The sequence below is a fragment of the Cheilinus undulatus genome, linkage group 1, assembly GCF_018320785.1.
Source record: "Cheilinus undulatus linkage group 1, ASM1832078v1, whole genome shotgun sequence".
In the NCBI taxonomy this organism is placed as follows: domain Eukaryota; kingdom Metazoa; phylum Chordata; class Actinopteri; order Labriformes; family Labridae; genus Cheilinus; species Cheilinus undulatus.
Window position 1 is genome coordinate 4,601,914 of NC_054865.1, and position 17,558 is coordinate 4,619,471.

A 17,558-nucleotide genomic window follows, 5' to 3' on the forward strand; every position below is an offset into this window, starting at 1 on the left:
AGGTTACCATTTTGCGTTGTTAAATGGCAAACTGAGAACAATGGTGAGAAAAAAAATATGATGGGTACAGTAGGCCTGGACTTTTAATTGACTTGAAGTTGATTAATAACTTTGATACACTTAGTTAAAATAAGACAAAGAGAGAACTATGAAATCACACGGGAATAGTATATCAGGAGCGGATTATTTTGCTTTCCTGGGATTGAATGCCGTTGGGACATGATTGCACGTTTTCTGTTGTTTCTGTTATGGGTGAGTAAATTACGAAGTTAAACGTATCTATTTTTTTAGAATTAAGATTTTGTGGTTTTATTTAAAATTCTGTGGTTTTCCACCCAAAAAGTTAACTTTTCCTCAATCGCTCAGACTCAGTCTGTGACCCACTGACCTCCCGGTGACCTGTTGCTCGCCAGAAAGGATGAGACGGGTGATGTAGTGACGTTTTACTGTCAGGACTAAGAGTTGTGTTGTGTTAACCCAGAGACGAACATGTGAGAGATTTGGGTGAATAGTAGGAGTTCCCGCCCTGCCATGGTAAGAAAATGGGTTGTAGAGCATTTGCTAGCTGCATGATTATCTCTCTCTGTTCTGCCAGTTCGGCACGCCGTTCGGCTCTTTTCTTTCGGTGCACACCCACCTCTTTGGCATGAGATTGGATGGGACGGTCTGTAGACTCAGTGTCATATAGAGAAAAGTAAAATAAAGAGGGAGATCCCACTGATTTAAATCTTTTGAGCAACGACTCACTAATACGCCTGCGTCATTAAAAACACTTTCCATAACAAAGTCTTGAGCTATGAAGCTCTCACTACAAACCCTAGCATATCTGCTAAGTGGGGGGTCCTTCCTTTTTATTGTTGCTAGCCATCGGCATAGGATCACTGGCCGCTACATCGGTAAATGATGACAATGAACGGTCCTCTCCTGGTCTTTCACTCTATAAAATTCATTGGAGCAGCGAGGGGCAATACAAAACATGCCCCCTTTGCTCTGTTTTTGGCTCACTTTTAGTGTTGTTCCTAGCAAGAGAATATGCACCAACCAATCCGATGACGTCACACGCGGCGTCACAACAAATATGGCATAAGCCTTGTTTTGAAAGTGAATTTTTGAATACAGGATTTTAGAATTTATTTCGACTGTCGGTGTTTAAACTACATTTTTTGGTTAGGGTGAGAGACCCTTTTGTAAATTATGATAACTCCATTTAGTGTTTCATGTCCACTTTAAGTCTAGGCTTAAAACCTTCCTCTATGACAGAGCTTTTAGTCAGGGCTGGTTCAGGCAGCCCTCTCCCCCTCTCTTTCTCTTCTTCTCTCCTTCTCCTCTTCTCCCCCTCTCTTCTCTTCTCCTCTCCTCTCCCCATCTCCTTCTCCTCTCTTTCATCTCCTCTTCTCATCTCCTCCTCATCTCCCCATCTCCTTCTACTCTGCTCTGCCTCTCTCCTTCTCTTTTCCTCTCCTCCTCTTTCTCTTCTCTTCCGCTCTCCTCATTTCCCCATAACCGTGTGTGCTCTTTAGGATGCTCATATTATAACTTACAAAGCAGGTGTTGTAGAAGTCACTGGGATCATCACCAAGTAGAACAGGGAGGCCTCGGAGTACAATGGTGTTCATTACCATCACATCTGGATTCTAGAAGTGGAACAAATTAAGCTCAAGATAATGCAGCATTCAAAAACTACAGCTTAACACAATTTTTGCAAAAAAAAACAAACAAAAAAAAAGCAGCAAAACAGCAATCACTATTTGAAGTCACCTTACCATGAGAAATAAAGACAGACAGAGCCTTTCATAGACTTACCCCGGCATCAACTTGTTGCACCAACTCTGTCAGGGTCTGCCCCACACTTCCTTTCTTTGCCTTGAAGATCTCGACAAAGCGTGGTGTGTGGCAGTCGAGGGCCTCAAAAAAGTCCCCCTGTAGGTTCTTGGTGGCTACCCTGTTGAACTCTGCATACACCTGCAACACACAGCAAAAAGCATGGTGAGTAAATAGGGTTGGGCCAGTGTGGAAAAATACATTCACAACCATTAGTTTAATTTTATTAAATTAAATGGCAGCGGCGGCCGAGTACTACACTGAAGTTACAAGGTTGGTTTCCAGCAATGAGACGCCAGGTGGAAGGCAGAGAGCCTCCATTCTCACTCATAACAAGTCACAAGTCATGTAGTTAACTATCACAATTACTCTGGAGCTTTTTAATTAAGGTAAAAATCAATGTAGCATAGCCACGGGAAAAAAAAAATCCTGCAGTTTCTCTTTAAAGGTGGTCATGTAATTAATCTTAATTTATATAGCACATTTCTACACCCAGTGCGCAGCACATGATAGAAAGACAGTGCAACAAAAACAAAGCACAGGTGAGCAAGGGCACAAAAGATAGCATGATATAAATAAATAAATAAATAAATAAATAAATAATGGAGGCAACCTCACTTAAAATTCAGGTTAAAAAGATGTCTAATTTCTTTTTTAATATCAGAGGTGGAGGTCATATTTTAAAAATTCTTTTGACAGTAGCACAGGCAGTTGCACATTGAAAAACAACTTAGACCCCAAAAAAGTGCTAATTCATAACTATCATCGCACATTGAACTCTGACAATGAACATATTTTCTTCAACTTCATGTTGGGATAATCTGTGTTTATATTCGAGTCACCTTCAAATCAAGAGAAGTTACAACATGAACATGGGAACCCATAGAAGGATGCAAGATTTGGATAGTAAGCATTTCCCAGCTAGTTGGCTCCTGCCCTGCTTCCTGAGCAATGTACACAAGTCAAACAAGTTACCAACACCTGACACTGAAACAAATGTTTGGTCGTACAGAAACCTCCTGCAGATTAACCCTTAGAACCCCAAGCCATTTATTGCTATTTTGTCCACCATGTCCTTCTGTGTATAAATGCTAACGTTATAATCTCAACCCTTGCAAAATCAAGTGATAAACATCTCTTTGTTCAGGACAACTTGGACAATCGAAGTACGGATGCTATCACCCGCTAGTGGTACTAGCGGTTAGGCTAACGTTATGCTGCTAACATTAGCTCACTAACGCTAACAGTCGTAGCAGTAATTAAAACATATTAACAGGCAAAAAATGCTGGATAACTTACCTTAACTTTCTTCAAAAGAATAAACAGGACGACGCAAAATTCAAGTCAGCAGGCTGCCCTCAGTGCCTCGGCCTGTGTGCTGGACTGGTGCATTGGTAGCTGAGCGGGAGAATGTGGCTGTTTTCGAAACCGCATACTACCTATTACATACTTCCATACTTATACTATCCATACTCCATACTCCATACTCAATCGATCAGACAGTATGCAAAGCATTTACACTACAGCATACTACATGATAAACCACAATGCATTGCACTCCTACCTGAGCCGAAATCGACAGGCTGAAGCTGATGTCACTTTAGCTCTAAACTCTTTAAATATACCACTTTATCGTGATTTTTTAAAAAATCAGGCGAGAAAGTGGCCGTTTAGATCCCGAGTGTGTCGTTTGTTTGTCCAAATACCAATCGTTTAAAATTTTGTTCGGACGAATTCGGCGAAATTTAAGCTAGCTGTAGTGAGCAATGCACTTCCGGTTATTTTCAAAAAATAAAACACCCCTTTCCCTTTCTCATACGTAAACCCCATAATGATAAATCAGTGCTTTTACTTTGAAAAACAGAGAAGCAAACCTACCCGCAATATATCTTGCTTGACACCGCCGTTTGGACTGATCTTGTCCCGTTAACGTAATTTGACCAGTCATGATGCCTTATGCAGAGAGTGTTGTTGGCTATGAGACGAAGATCGGCCCGCCGTCTTCAGTACATCATGGTCGCTATCGACTCGGGCTTGTTGTCAGATGTAAGTTACTTGTATTTATTTTATTTTTTAACCAATGTAAATCCAATGAGAAATCGCTAATATAACATGCCTCCTAGCATAAAAATTGTAGAAAAAAATTATATCTATAACTATATCTATAACTATATCTATAATTATATCTATAACTATATCTATAATTATATATATAACCTTACTCAGCTTTTAGCTCTTACTCAATTTGTTTTTTTCCTGTCCTGTTTGCAGCAAGGAAGTGACCATCGGTCACGTCGCACTGCATCTTGGGTAATTTGGGTATGCATAGTAAGCTCATGATGCATACTCAACATTTCTGGCGAATGCAGTATGCATCCGGGAACTTCTCGCATACTCAAAAATCGCATCCTGCCAGTGTAGACACACTGCATACTCAAATAGTTAGTATGAGTAGTAGGTAAGTATGCGGTTTCGAACACAGCCTGTATGTTGTTACTGCACGTGCTTCTTTTTCTTCTTCTTCTTCTTTTTCTTTTTTAACAGCGGTTGGCATCCGTCTCTTCGGTGCATTACTGCCACCTTTTGGTACAGATTTTATTTGGCTCTGATCTCTTACACTGTGGCTCAAAACAAATTAAAAAAAAAAAAACCCTGGCTCGTATATTCCTACCTCACTATATCCTGTTATAGTTACTTAACTATAAATAAAGTAACCTTCACTCTAAACACTAAATATTTTGCGTTTTTCACCGTGCAAGTGACTGTTACTTCATAAATACCAGTCATAAGTGCATATTGTTGATAACCTAGTAAAGTTAACTAATGTTTGCATGTCAGGGCAGCTATTGGATTTTACAGTGCAGATCGGTCATGCAAGTCCCCTCTTTGGCAGAACATGCTCTTTCCAATGTTCTGTAACAATAACATTTTTAAACTCTGGTATGAAAAAGGAATAACACATTTAGAGAACTGTTACACAGGGAACACACTGATGTCATATGAGCAACTTAAGGATACCTATAAACTCTCTAATGAATATTTTTTCGCATATCTCCAATTAAGAAACCTTCTCAGAAGTACTCTTGGGGATCAAATGTCCTTGCCCGACCCTTTTTCGGTTGAACAACTGCTCCACGACAATCAGCGCACCTCAAAATTCATTACCAGAGTTTATTCAATGTTGATGCAGAATTCCCATACATCACACATAGATAAATCCAAAGAGAGATGGGAAACAGATGTAAACATAAAAATAGATGAGTTGGTGTGGCAAGACCTAAGCAAAGATAGTGTCTGTGCAACCATTAATTCAAGGTTCAGAACAACTCATTACTATTACCTTCACCAGCTCTACTACACTCCTCAGAAGCTACATAAATGCAACAGCTTAGTATCTGAAAAATATTTTAGATGTGGCATCACAGAAGGTACTTTTCTACAGGCTACATGGCTATGTATTAAACTTAAAAGTTTTGGAAGGATTTGTGTGATACTATGTCTTCTATCATAGGGGTTCCTTTTCCACTTGATCCTGAGATATGCTTGCTCTGTAATTTCACCCATCTCAACCTTAATAGTAATTCTGCAAAGTTTAGTAAGGTTGCACTTGCAGTTGCAAGAAAATGTGTAGCATTAACCTGGAAATCCGACTGTACCATAATTTCCGGACTATAGAGCGCACCTGAATATAAGCCGCACCAAAAAAATTTAAAAAGAAAAAAATATGTGTACATATAGGCTGCGGTTGTCTATAAGCCGCAGGTGTCCACATTGTAACATGAGCAGAGGTCATGTTAACCAAATATTCTCCTTCATTGACGGATTTTTTTGAAGGATGACGGAGAATTTTGAAGGCTGTCCGTCATTTTGATGGGCTGGAATGATGAGGATGAGCCTGCATTTCAGCATGCACACACAGACAGATGCACCTTTTCCATTTAGCACACATGCACTATCAAGGAGTTTATTTAATCTATTAAAAATCTTGTAGCAGTGGGCTCTCTCACTGGCATGACATTGTGTGAAAGCACGTCGGTCTCCGTGCTGACAGCACTGGGAGGCTGCTGCAGCCTGCAAGTGTCTCAGTACACAGGTCGGCATGCAAAGTGTTAAGGCCTTTGCATAATGAGCCCGTTTCATCTTGTTGTAATCATGGCTGCAAACTAATGCCGAAATTGTAATTTTAATTCCCGTTTTTGTCGAAACAGGCTTGATTTTATGCGAAATTTCATATGTGTCCAAGATGAATGATGATTCAAAACAGTTCCCACTGCTTCCACCTCGTTTGCTCACCACTGAAACTTCACTTTAAACACCAAAGTTTGCTCATTTATCATGTGGATATCACCCATGGAAATAAAACAGATACATGGGGGAATGATGATTCAGATCAGTGCCTGTTGCTTTATTCTCTCTTGCTCACCACCGCCTGACCCTTCTCTCTCTCTCTCTCTCTCGCTCTTTCTCTCTGTGAAACCTGACTTTAAACACCGTAGTTTGCGGGTGTATTATGTGGATATCAACCATGAAAATATAACAGATAAAGGCATATGTTTGTAGCCTACTCACAGGTCATAACAGAGACAGAATTAAAAAGTTGTTCTCTATCTCTCCAACTTGTCTCTGCGCTATGACGCATGAGCGTGTGCTGTATAAAGCTCTGTGTCAAGATGGATCCAGTGGGATTTTAAAGGAGTGGCAGAGACACAGGATGGCAGTCAGAAACTATTTGACACATTCTATGAATTTTCGCAGTGAAGGCAAATACAAATGCATCTGACTCAGTGAGAAGGGTCTGAGTGTGTGACATTTTTACGGATTACGACTCCTGTGGAGCAGAGAAAAATGCGCACGGCTCAGTGCAGCCCTTTAACAACTTGTTATCAGCTATGGTCGTCAAACTACAACATTTTGATGTTAAAAATATCCTCAAAACTGCGCGTGATATCATAAATGGCGCAGTTCATAGTTGCTTGCTTAAAGACAGGGATTGTTGCGCCACCGTCACTGCGTAAAAATGAAGAGTCAGTTAGCCCATAAAAATCTATAAATTAGCTGCATCATTGTATAGGCCGCAGGGTTCAAAGCATGTGAAAAAAGTAGCGGCTTATAGTCCGGAAATTACGGTACTTTATCTCTGTCAAAATGGTTTTCAGAAATGAATAAATGTATCCCATTGGAGAGGATAACTTACAGTCTAAGGAATAAACACAAACAATTTTTCAGGATATGGAAGCCATACATTGATCACATGGACACTCTCAATTTGCAACAGGAAGACCCGGACTTGATGTAGTTTTACTGCCCTGGAGGAGACTCATCGAAAGCCTCACCATTGTCCTTTATTGTTATTATTTCATTTTATTTCATTTCATTTTAACTTTATTTGTGTGTATGTTCTTGTCTTGTTTCGTTCACCCGATGAATGTGTGTGGGTAGGTGGGAGGAGGAGGGCTTAATCCTGTCTGAACTGTCTATAATCAACTGTTGCTGTTGTAGTTTTTTTTGTTTTAATTCATAAATATAAATAAAGTACTAAAAAAAAAAAAGTATATACCTCATACATCAGATTCCTTTTTGAGTACGCCATACCTGCATGGTGCAATATGGGAACAACACAACTCCAAAAACTGCAAAGAATCCAAAACCTGGCAATAAAAATGTGCTACAGACTCCCCACTTACACCAACTACCAATACGCCCATCAACTCTCCGGCCTGATGACAATACAAGAGAGAATCTCTGTCCTAGGTAAAAACTACATTCAAAGAGCCGACACAACCCATGCATGAGTGCTCGTCCACTGTGTTGTGTTCTGCGCTTGTTTAGTAACCACACGGGAAACGAAGCATGTTTTCTGGATCTTTACTTTTGGCAGCTCTGTGTTCATAGGAGAAAAATACAGAAATCCTCAGTGTGATTCTGGCTGCAGCGCACATCTCTCTCTCTGACCATGTTGGTAAAAGCTTTTTATCAGAACATTCCTTATTTGGCAAACATTGAAATAACATCTGAACAACATAAGCATTTATATGCATTTAAACCTATTTTAAGCAGCTCTAAAAACAACATAAAAGTGCAGCTGCCTCAACCGAAATTCCACATTTTAACAGCTTAACTTCATATTAAATCACACAGAAAAAAAATATCTCCATACCTGTGTTCATAGGAGAAAAATACAGAAATCCTCAGTGTGATTCTGGCTGCAGCGCACATCTCTCTCTGATAAAAAACACACACACGCGTCAAACCTGGGGGGATTCCCAACCTAGCATGAATGCTGCATCCCACCAGCTTCGGCTCCCACCCTCACAACAAAACTCGCTTCAACTCAAGTTAGCAACCTCACAAAAACAACAAAGTGGACACAGAACAAACTGGATTTCATATGAAACTCAACGCAGCAGTTTTAAGGTAAGTAAATGACAAATAACAACTTTTAAAACAGTTTATCGGTTGAGTTTTGCTGAGAATCGACCTACCTCTGACCATGCTGGTAAAAGCTTTGATCAGAGCGGGTGCTGTGCACGCATGTACCAATGTTGCTACGTATTCACACGCACACTGAGGCTCCAAAAACACAGGCAGGAGAGGGGAGGAAAAGACTCTGAACATAAAATAGGACCAGAAATGAGTGTTTTGGTGAAATTCACTGGTTGCAACCTTATCATCTGCTACATTCACCTCCCCTGAATTTCACCAAAATCATCATCCAAAACCATAAAAGAACAATAACGCTGAGTACAGTCACCACACTAAACCATTACACAAAGAATACATCCTTGGGATTCAGTTCAAAACTATCCGTGAACAGATCAAAAGGAGTCAGGAAGGTTGATCAGGCCTCCAACCCTTAAGGAATGAAGAGGTGCGGCCTACACCTCACAAAATCTGGTCTACCTGGGTACCCTATTCCAACCCAGTGTTCAAAGTGACAAACACATTCACAGAGTACACACACACTCAAAAAAATACATTAAAAAAAATACATATCAACTTAAGCAACAGAGCGAGCTTTATGCGGCAGTAACAGACCCCAAGTGACAGGTCTCTGTACCATACTCTTTATGAGCCTGTTAACTGACTTGACAACCCTCCCACTAGCTGTGACCCGGTCTGCATTCCCGGAGGAAAATGAATGAGGTTGTGCTTGGATGTCAACAGAGGAGGTAAGTCAAGGTCCATGTGGGGATCAGCAACAATCTGCTCTACAGAGGAGTTGGCAGGAAAACTGACAGGAACTGAAACACTGAGCATCCCAGTCTCTGTAGGGAAAACAGGGGAGTCAGCTGGAACTGGACATGTGTTGGTCAAAGTCTCAGCAGAGTCAACAGGGGTGACAGCAGAGACATGCAGCACATCAGTCTGAGTCACTCCAAAGTCAGCAAAAGAGTCAGGGGAAACATGGTCAGTGTTCATCCTGGTAACAGTCTCATACTGGGAGCCAGCCACTTCAGAAAGCCCTGAAACAAGTCCAGCAGCTGCACTGGACCCATCAGCATCATCTGAGTCAGACTGGACCCATAAAGATGTCCGTACCTGAGAAGGTTCCACTCCAAGGCTACTGAGTCCATCTAACTCTCCACAATCACTGGAATCTTCAACATCAGAAAAGCTATCCAAGGTCTGACTCTCCAGCTTATCCTTGAAGGAGAGAAAGTTAACATCCAGAAGAAGGTTCCTGTGCACAACTTTGCACTGGCCTGAGGCATCGCTGATCCTGTAGATATGAGTCTTAGGGTTCTTTTCAACAACGTATACCACAGGTTCCCATTTGTCAGCCAGTTTCTTCTTGCCTCGCTCACCTTTGTTAGCCAGGAGCATGCGATCTCCAACATGCAAAGAGACACCTCTGACCCTCTTGTTATACTGGCGAGCCTGGTGCTCCTGCTCCTTTGTGGCATGCTGCTGAGCGACCTTGGCTGCTTCAGACTACAGGTTACAAGGGTCCTGGAATAACTGCTGAAATCTGTTACAATTGGATCATGCAGGACAGACTTGAAAACATTGTCTACTGGAAGCCTGGGGACACGGCCAAACATCAGGTGAAACGGTGCGTAGCCAGTGGTCTCATGAACAGTTGCATTGTAGGCGAAGGACAATGTCTGAATCTGTTGTGGCCAGTCTTATTTGGATCTCAGGGGAAGGGCACGTAGCATGTCGCCAAGAGTGCGATTGAAATGTTCTGTGCCACCGTTGCCCATGGGGTGATAGGCGGTTGTATGAGACCTGGCAACACCCGACAGCTGCAGCAACTCAGACAGCAGCTCACTCTCAAAGCTCGGGCCCTGATCAGAGTGTATACACTCAGGGAAACCATATACACAAAAACACAGTCCCACAGCTTCCTTGCAACCTGCTTAGTGGTCTGGTTCCGGCATGGAAAGGCATAAGCCATTTTTGTGGTCGGTTGCCACAAGGACATCAACAGATTTTTTTGTTCTTGTCTTCTGCTGACCAAAAGTCAATGCAGACGAGCTCCATGGGAGCTGAGGTCTTGATGCTCTCTAATGGGGCTCGTGCAGCAGGCTCTGGAGTTTTGGCTAACACGCACCTCTCACAACACCTAACGTACTCCCTCACATCTCTCTCCATACTGGACCAGAAAAAACGTTGCCTTGCCAGGTGGAGCGTTCTGACCTGACCCCGATGTCCGGCCAAATCATGCACTCCTTCCAATGCCATGTCTCTCAAACTCACCGGCAACACCATCTGCAACCTCTTTGCTTTGCTCACAGGGTCTTTTTTTTCTCTGTGCAGAATTCCATCCTGAATCTTAAGCTTGTCCCAATGCTTCAGCAAGGCCAATGACCCAGCCGTCATGCCATGTCTCTCTCGTCTGGAGGGACGTCTCTTGTGGACAACAAATGGCAGCACACCAGAGATTGAAAGATCTTGCAGCTGGTGATCCTCCAGCTCATGCAAGGTAAGCGAAGGTAAGGTGTCTTGACCAACTGTCTGCAGCTGTTGAACATGATGGGCTAGGTGGACAGCCCTGACCTCAGTACTGCTCTCCCAGTTGCTGTGATACAACAAAGAGGCTCGCACTTCAGAAGGGCTGCAGGAACCTGTGTGTGCCAGGGTCGACTCAGAACACTGGACCACCTGAAGATTTTGGGCACTGAGTCTCAAAGCATCTTGCACCTCGTCAGCCTCAGCACCTTCTGCCTCATGCACTAAAGTGCTGTAGGGCTCTTGAATGAGGCGCATGCTGATGGGAGAAGTAAAGGGGACACGACTGAGGGCATCTGCTACAACATTCTTTGGACCTGGTATGTACTTCAGGTCAAAGTTGAAGGACGACAACTTGGCCATCCATCTTTGTTCGTAAGCATCAAGCCTGGGTTTGGTCAGTATGTGAGTGAGCGGATTGTTGTCGGTCCACACTGTAAACTCATGTCCTTTCAACCAGTGACAAAACTTCTCCGAGATGCTCCACTTCAAAGCCAAGAACTCAAGACGATGGGCAGGATATTTCTGTTGTGACTTGCTGAGGGCTTTACTAGCGAAGGCAATGGAGCGTTCCTTCTGTTCTCCAGTTGGCAGTTGAGATAGCACTGCGCCCAGACCGTCCAAAGACGCATCAACAGATAAGAGAAAGGGTCTTGAAAAATCAGGATGAGCCAAAACAGCACAGTTCAGAAGCTCAGTCTTAAACCGTAAGAAGGCTTCATCACATGCAGGGGTCCAGTCTGCAGCAGTTAACTTCCTGAACATGCCGGTACCTTTACCAGCCCTGCCAGTCTGACCTCTTCTCTTCTGACCGGCTGTCAGAGCGAACAGAGGCTTGGCAACAGCTGAGCAATCAGGGCTTCTTTTGGCAACTTTGAGATCACATCAACCTTAGCTGGATCCACTGCAACACCATTCCTGTCAATGACATGACCCAAAAACTTAACTGATCGCCGTAAGAAGTAACATTTCTTGGGACTCAGCTTGAGATTGTTGTTCCTCAGCTTCTGGAAAATCACCCTGAGTCTGCTTAGAGCTTCCTCTTCAGTTGGAGCGAAAACGAAAAGGTCGTCCAAATAACAGAGCAGACTTGTGAAGTTGAGGTCTCCAAATATGTTCAACATCATGCGCATGAATGAAGCTGGACTGTTGCAGAGCCCTTGCGGCATTCTGTTGTACTCGTACAGGCCAACAGGTGTCGTGAAGGCAGTGTACTTCTTGTCCTCTTCACACATGGGGATGTTGTAAAACCCGGAGGTTAGGTTCATAGTGCTAAAGAGAGCATTGCCGCCAAGTGCTGCAAGACAGTCTGCTTGGTGAGGAAGTGGATGAGCATCCTTCAGGGTTCGCGCATTCAGCCATCCGAAGTCCGTACAGATCCTCAGTCCGCCATCCTTTTTCCAAACCAATACCGGGGAGAGGCGTACTCACTGATGGACCTTCGAATAATCCCCTTTTCTTCCATGTCAGTGAGCACCTGCCTGAGCTTCTGGTAGTGAGCAGGAGGCACTCTCCTGTAGGGCATGCGGAACGGTCGGTCATCTGTCAGGTGAATACGGTGCTCGAACCCTATGGCCTCACCACAGTCAAGTGAATGTCTGGTGAAAATATCTTCATATTCCTCAACAAGCTCAGCAAGCTCTCTCTTTGGGCGGGGACTGGCATAACATGACTCAACATCAAGGTCGCCCAAATCCAGATTTGAGAGCCTCTCTTTGAGATCAACATCAGAGTCAAGTGTATTGACCACTTCCTTCTTCTCTCTGCCCCCCAGCTTACAGGAGCCCTGCTGAAAAGCCAAGTCTTCCACTGCAATACAGGGTGAAACATCTGCAACCTTGGAGTTTCGTTTCAGAGTGACAGGTTTGGACGAGAGGTTGGTGATTTTCAAGGGTACCCACCGATCTCCCCACATTGGCGTGACAACTCACCCGACAAGAACGTCCCTTGGTCTGGACTTTGAGGTGCAAGGCTCCACGATGATGGTGCTGCCTGGAGAAACTGGCACACAGCTGGGCAGCCTTCCTCACACCAGATGTTCACACTGAGGTTGTAATGTAACCGCATTGGGTAGCTTGACGGTGCCAATTTTGTCAGGCACTTCATCTCCCCTCCATCTGGTGGTGCATGAGATCATATCCAAGAAATGTTCATATTCAGAAAGCGAATGCTCACACCCAGCTGACACAAGCTTCCAGTAGTCACCATCAGTTTTCATGCAGCGCATCAGAAGCTTTAGGACATTAGAGCCGATTATGATGTCATCACGCTGGCCTGAAACCACTAAGACAGGGACAATGCATTTCACTCCATAGACGGTCAATTTCAGGTCATATATAAATTTGGGGTGTGTCTGTTTACCTCCACAGCCAACGAGCACAACCTTCTCCGCTGATTGAGATTCTCCTTCAAGGGCTCCAGCTGCTCTGAGCAGACATTCTGCTTCCTCACTTAGAGTGCAAGCCATGGACCCTGAATCAATCATGTCCTTCAGTGCAACCTTGTCATTCACTGCAACCTTTGTGTAGAACAGTTCACTGAAAGCTGGCACCTCTGTCGTTCCTTAAACCACAACTTGGTAACCCTCTGGTAAGGCTGAACAGGTGTTGACATAAAGGAGCTTAAGATCTGATGCGTCATCACTGAGGGCTTTTCGTTCACCACCCACACGGACCCTCTCTGAGTGTGGGTGTGCTAGTTTCCCCAAGGTTGGCTGTGGCCAGGATCAGTCTTACCTTTGCTTGTCTGGCTAGTTTTAGTGCAGTCCCTTTTCCAATGGCCAGTGGTGAAACATGAGAGACACAGATTATTCCTCCTGCAGTGCATAAGTGTAGAATGGCTCGTATCACCACAGACTTGGCAGCTTCTCCTCTGAGAAGGGCCTGAAGCAAACCGCTTCGCTGGTGTTGGTGCAGGTGCTGCGTGCTGCACATTCTGATGTGCCATCATGCGATCCAAAAGACTGATCAAAGCGTGCATGCTACCGACATCAATGGCTGGGTTAGGGGTTGGGACAGGTTGGCTGCCAAAAGAACGAGACTGGACAGCCGGGAGAGACACTGGAGACTGCAGGGGTTGGGAGGCGAGTATTGGGTCGGGATGGGGGGACACTGATACCTCAGAACGGTGTGGAGTAACAGTAGAGACCGGAGCTGGAACAAACTGGGCTGTTGGTGTCAGCAACCCAGAAGGGACAACAGGAGCTGGAACTGGGCTAAAGGTAGTTACAGGTGAAGGCTGTGAATAAACACCTTGGGATAAGGGGCACTGTGGGGTAGAACTGACCTGGGGCAGCAGTGATGCCTCCTCACCATTCCCTGAAGTTGCCTGGGTGTGGCAAGCCACATGCCTCTGTGGGGTCCAAGAGCATATTTTGAACTTGCGCTGGAAGCTGTCGATGTGTTCCTGCACCTCACTGGTAGTCCACTCCTTAGCTGCTTTAAAGCTAAGCCTGTTGTAGAGAACAGGGTCTGGACAATACTTGATGAACATCATTGACACTTTTCTCGTCCTGGATCTTCAACACTGTGTCCCTGCCTTCGTAAACACTCATCTGCAAAGTCGATAGCATTGTTCAGTCTTATCCAGTATTCCATCACACCCTCATTCTGCTGTAGCTTAGTGTTATAGAAGTCAGCCATCAGCATGGAAGAGTAAGTCAGCTCACTGAAGTGTTGTTTCAAGATGTCAAAGACCAGGTCAGGAGTCTGAATGTGGTCAACTGAAGGGTTGTGGCGTAATGATACCTTAACTACATCCTTAGTTCTCCCCATAAGCCTAGCTAATATCTCCTGTGACTGCTGGTGAGTTGGTATGTTCCTTTTCACTAGATACAACTCCATCATTTCTACCCACTCATGAAGTGAGCACATGTCACCACCATCACCTCTAAAACTTGGTGGTTCTTTAACATCTGATTGCATGACAAGTTTAACACCAGATAAGTTAAACTCAGAAGGTTTCTGCTCTGATTTAAGAGATTCTGCAGAAATGGACTCACTATCTTTTTGTCATTCCTCAGCTGTGAAACTATAGACTGACCAATCTGATTGGTCAACTCTGAGATGAGAGTACTCATCTCGTTACGTGGTGCAGTCTGAGGAGATCCCAATTCACAAGAAGGAACCTGCATATGAGTAGAGCGAAACCTAGGTGTTCTCAACCCAACCACTCTGGGAGTTTGAACATCACCTTTGAGGAACCAACCCCTCCCAAATCCCAAATTAGGATTAGCCCCCCCTCAGAAACATCAAAACTGGGTAAAGGCTCCATCATGCAACACAATAAAACAGAGAGAAAAAATTTATACAAGCAACCTACGTTCACACAGTATGCAGAAATAGTTAAGTGCTCTTGTCACTTTGAGTGACTTAAGTGACAATCAAGGTGTTCACTTTTTTTATGACATGCCCTTAAAGTAACCAACTTGAAATAAAGGATAGTCCAGATGAGCACCCCTCGGTGATCGAGACGACATCGATGCTTGCAGAATCCTGAAGGGTCACGGCACCAATGTAACCCATGCGTGAGTGCTCGTCCTCTGCGTTGTGTTCTGCACTTGTTTAGTAACCACACAGGAAACGAAGCAGCTAAACTTCATATTAAATCACACAGAAAAAAAATATCTCCATACCTGTGTTCATAGGAGAAAATACAGTTCAGTCAGGAACACTCGTCATAGATTTAAACCATTTATTGCCAAATGGAATACAGTTAGAGTTGGCGTTATAGCTCTGCTTTTCAGAGTACTCCCTGGGTTAGCCAAGCAGCCTGCTTAGGCTTTCCAGGGAATGCATGCAAAATCCCCCATTTGGGTAAATACATACATAGAAATTTGATAGGATACAACTTGCAGACTTAATGGAGGAGGCTGGGGTGGAGGAGGCAATATTTCAGACAGCAGCGACGGGGTAGCATAGGAGTGGCAGGGATAAGTGAGAGTGGAGACGTAATTTAAATACACTGCCTTATTGCTAAACACGCGCTGTGATTGGTTGAGTGGGGTTGGGAATAGTGATTCGAGCATCAGCCTGTCAGCTGGGCGTATGACTTCTGTGTCCTGCATGAACTTACGTAAACTTCATTTCAGTCAGGAACACCCTCGTCATAGATTTGAACCATTTATTGCCAAATGGAATACAGTTAGAGTTGGCGTTATAGCGTTACTGCCGCAGACTGCTGCATAAACTAAGATGCCAGCATGCATCCTAAAGGGGTCATGCCAAATTAAGTGATGTATAACTTAAAAACCTGTGTTGCAGTAAGCATGCTGTAGACCCCCAAAAATCCTATGATGCAAGCATGCATCCTCAACGGGTCATACTAGAGTTATCTGATATGTGAATACTTATGTGTTACAGCAAGCATGCTGAAGACCTCAGAAAGATCCTATGATGCAAGCATGCATCCTAGACAGGTCGCACTAGAGTAAAGTGATATGTGAATAAAACTCCTATGTGTGACAGCAAGCATGCTGAAGACCCAGAAAAAAATAATGATGCAAGCATGCATCCTCAATGGGTCATACTAGAGTTATCTGATATGTGAATAACTTCTGTGTTACAGCAAGCATGCTGTAGACCTCTGAAATATCCTATCATGCAAGCATGAATCCTAGACGGGTCATACTAGAGTTAAGCAATATGTGAATAAAACTCCTATGTGTTACAGCAAGCATGCTGAAGACCCAGAAAGAAATAATGATGCAAGCATGCATCCTAAACGGGTCATACGAGAATTAAGTGAAATGTAAATAAAACTTCTATGTGATACAGCAGCATGCTGTCGACCCCTGAAAGAACCTATGATGCAAGCATGTATCCTAGACGGGTCACACTAGAGCTAGGTGATATGAATAAAACTCCTATGTGTTACAGCAAGCATGCTGTAGACCCAGAAAGAAATAATGATGCAAGCATGCGTCCTAAACGGGTCGCACTAGAGTTAAGTGAAATGTAAATAAAACTATGTGACACAGCAAGCATGCTGTAGACCCAAAAAGATATTATGATACAAGCATGCATTCTAAATGGGTCATACTAGAATTAAGTGAAATGTAAATAAAACTATGTGATACAGCAAGCATGCTGTAGACCCAAAAGAAATAATGATGCAAGCATGCATCCTAAACGGGTCATACTACTGTTATATGATATGTAAATAAAACTTCTATGTGATACAGCAGTATGCTGTTGACGCCAGAGAGAAATAATGATGCAAGCATGCATCCTAACTGGGTCATACTAGAGTTAAGTGAAATATAAAAAAAATTGTGATACACAAGCATGCTGTACACCTTTTGTGACTAAGATGCAGGTGTGCATCCTAAGGTTCTTGGTGAAACTACTGAACAAACCCAGCCAACCTCTCCTGATTCAAGGATTTTAGTGCATTGAACGTGTCAAATCGTGACTTTTTGCTCATTGCTTTCTTTAGCCATAATGATCTCCTTTACACCCATAAGTTGATGAAACCAGCATCCCAGAATTTTCAAAGTAGAAGCAGGAACCAGTTCTGCAGCGGTGGTAGCTGCTCCAGTGCAGAAAGAGTGTGGGGTGTAGAGCTGAGGAGGGAGACCACATCTTTGGCAGAGCAGATGGAGTCGTGAGGTGAACCAGGATCTTCACATGACTTTTCTTTTGTTGGCCATGAATAAGGGCTCGTCTGGTTTTGCAGATGGACGGCATTGCAGGTACCAGGTCATGGATGATAGGGAACAGAAGAGAGTATTAGTTTCTGAGATGACGATAATTGAACCTTTATGATCTCTATCTTTTTTAGAATGT

At 43.6% G+C, this 17,558-nt stretch overlaps 1 long non-coding RNA gene across 1 annotated transcript; it reads left to right on the plus strand.

Annotated features, from left to right (window-relative positions):
* The first annotated feature begins 3,752 nt into the window (after positions 1-3,752).
* On the plus strand, positions 3,753-7,277 carry LOC121520141. The gene is made up of 3 exons (XR_005992767.1): positions 3,753-3,867; positions 4,093-4,279; positions 7,048-7,277. It is a non-coding gene; the product is annotated as an uncharacterized LOC121520141 (long non-coding RNA).
* The last annotated feature ends 10,281 nt before the right edge of the window (positions 7,278-17,558 follow it).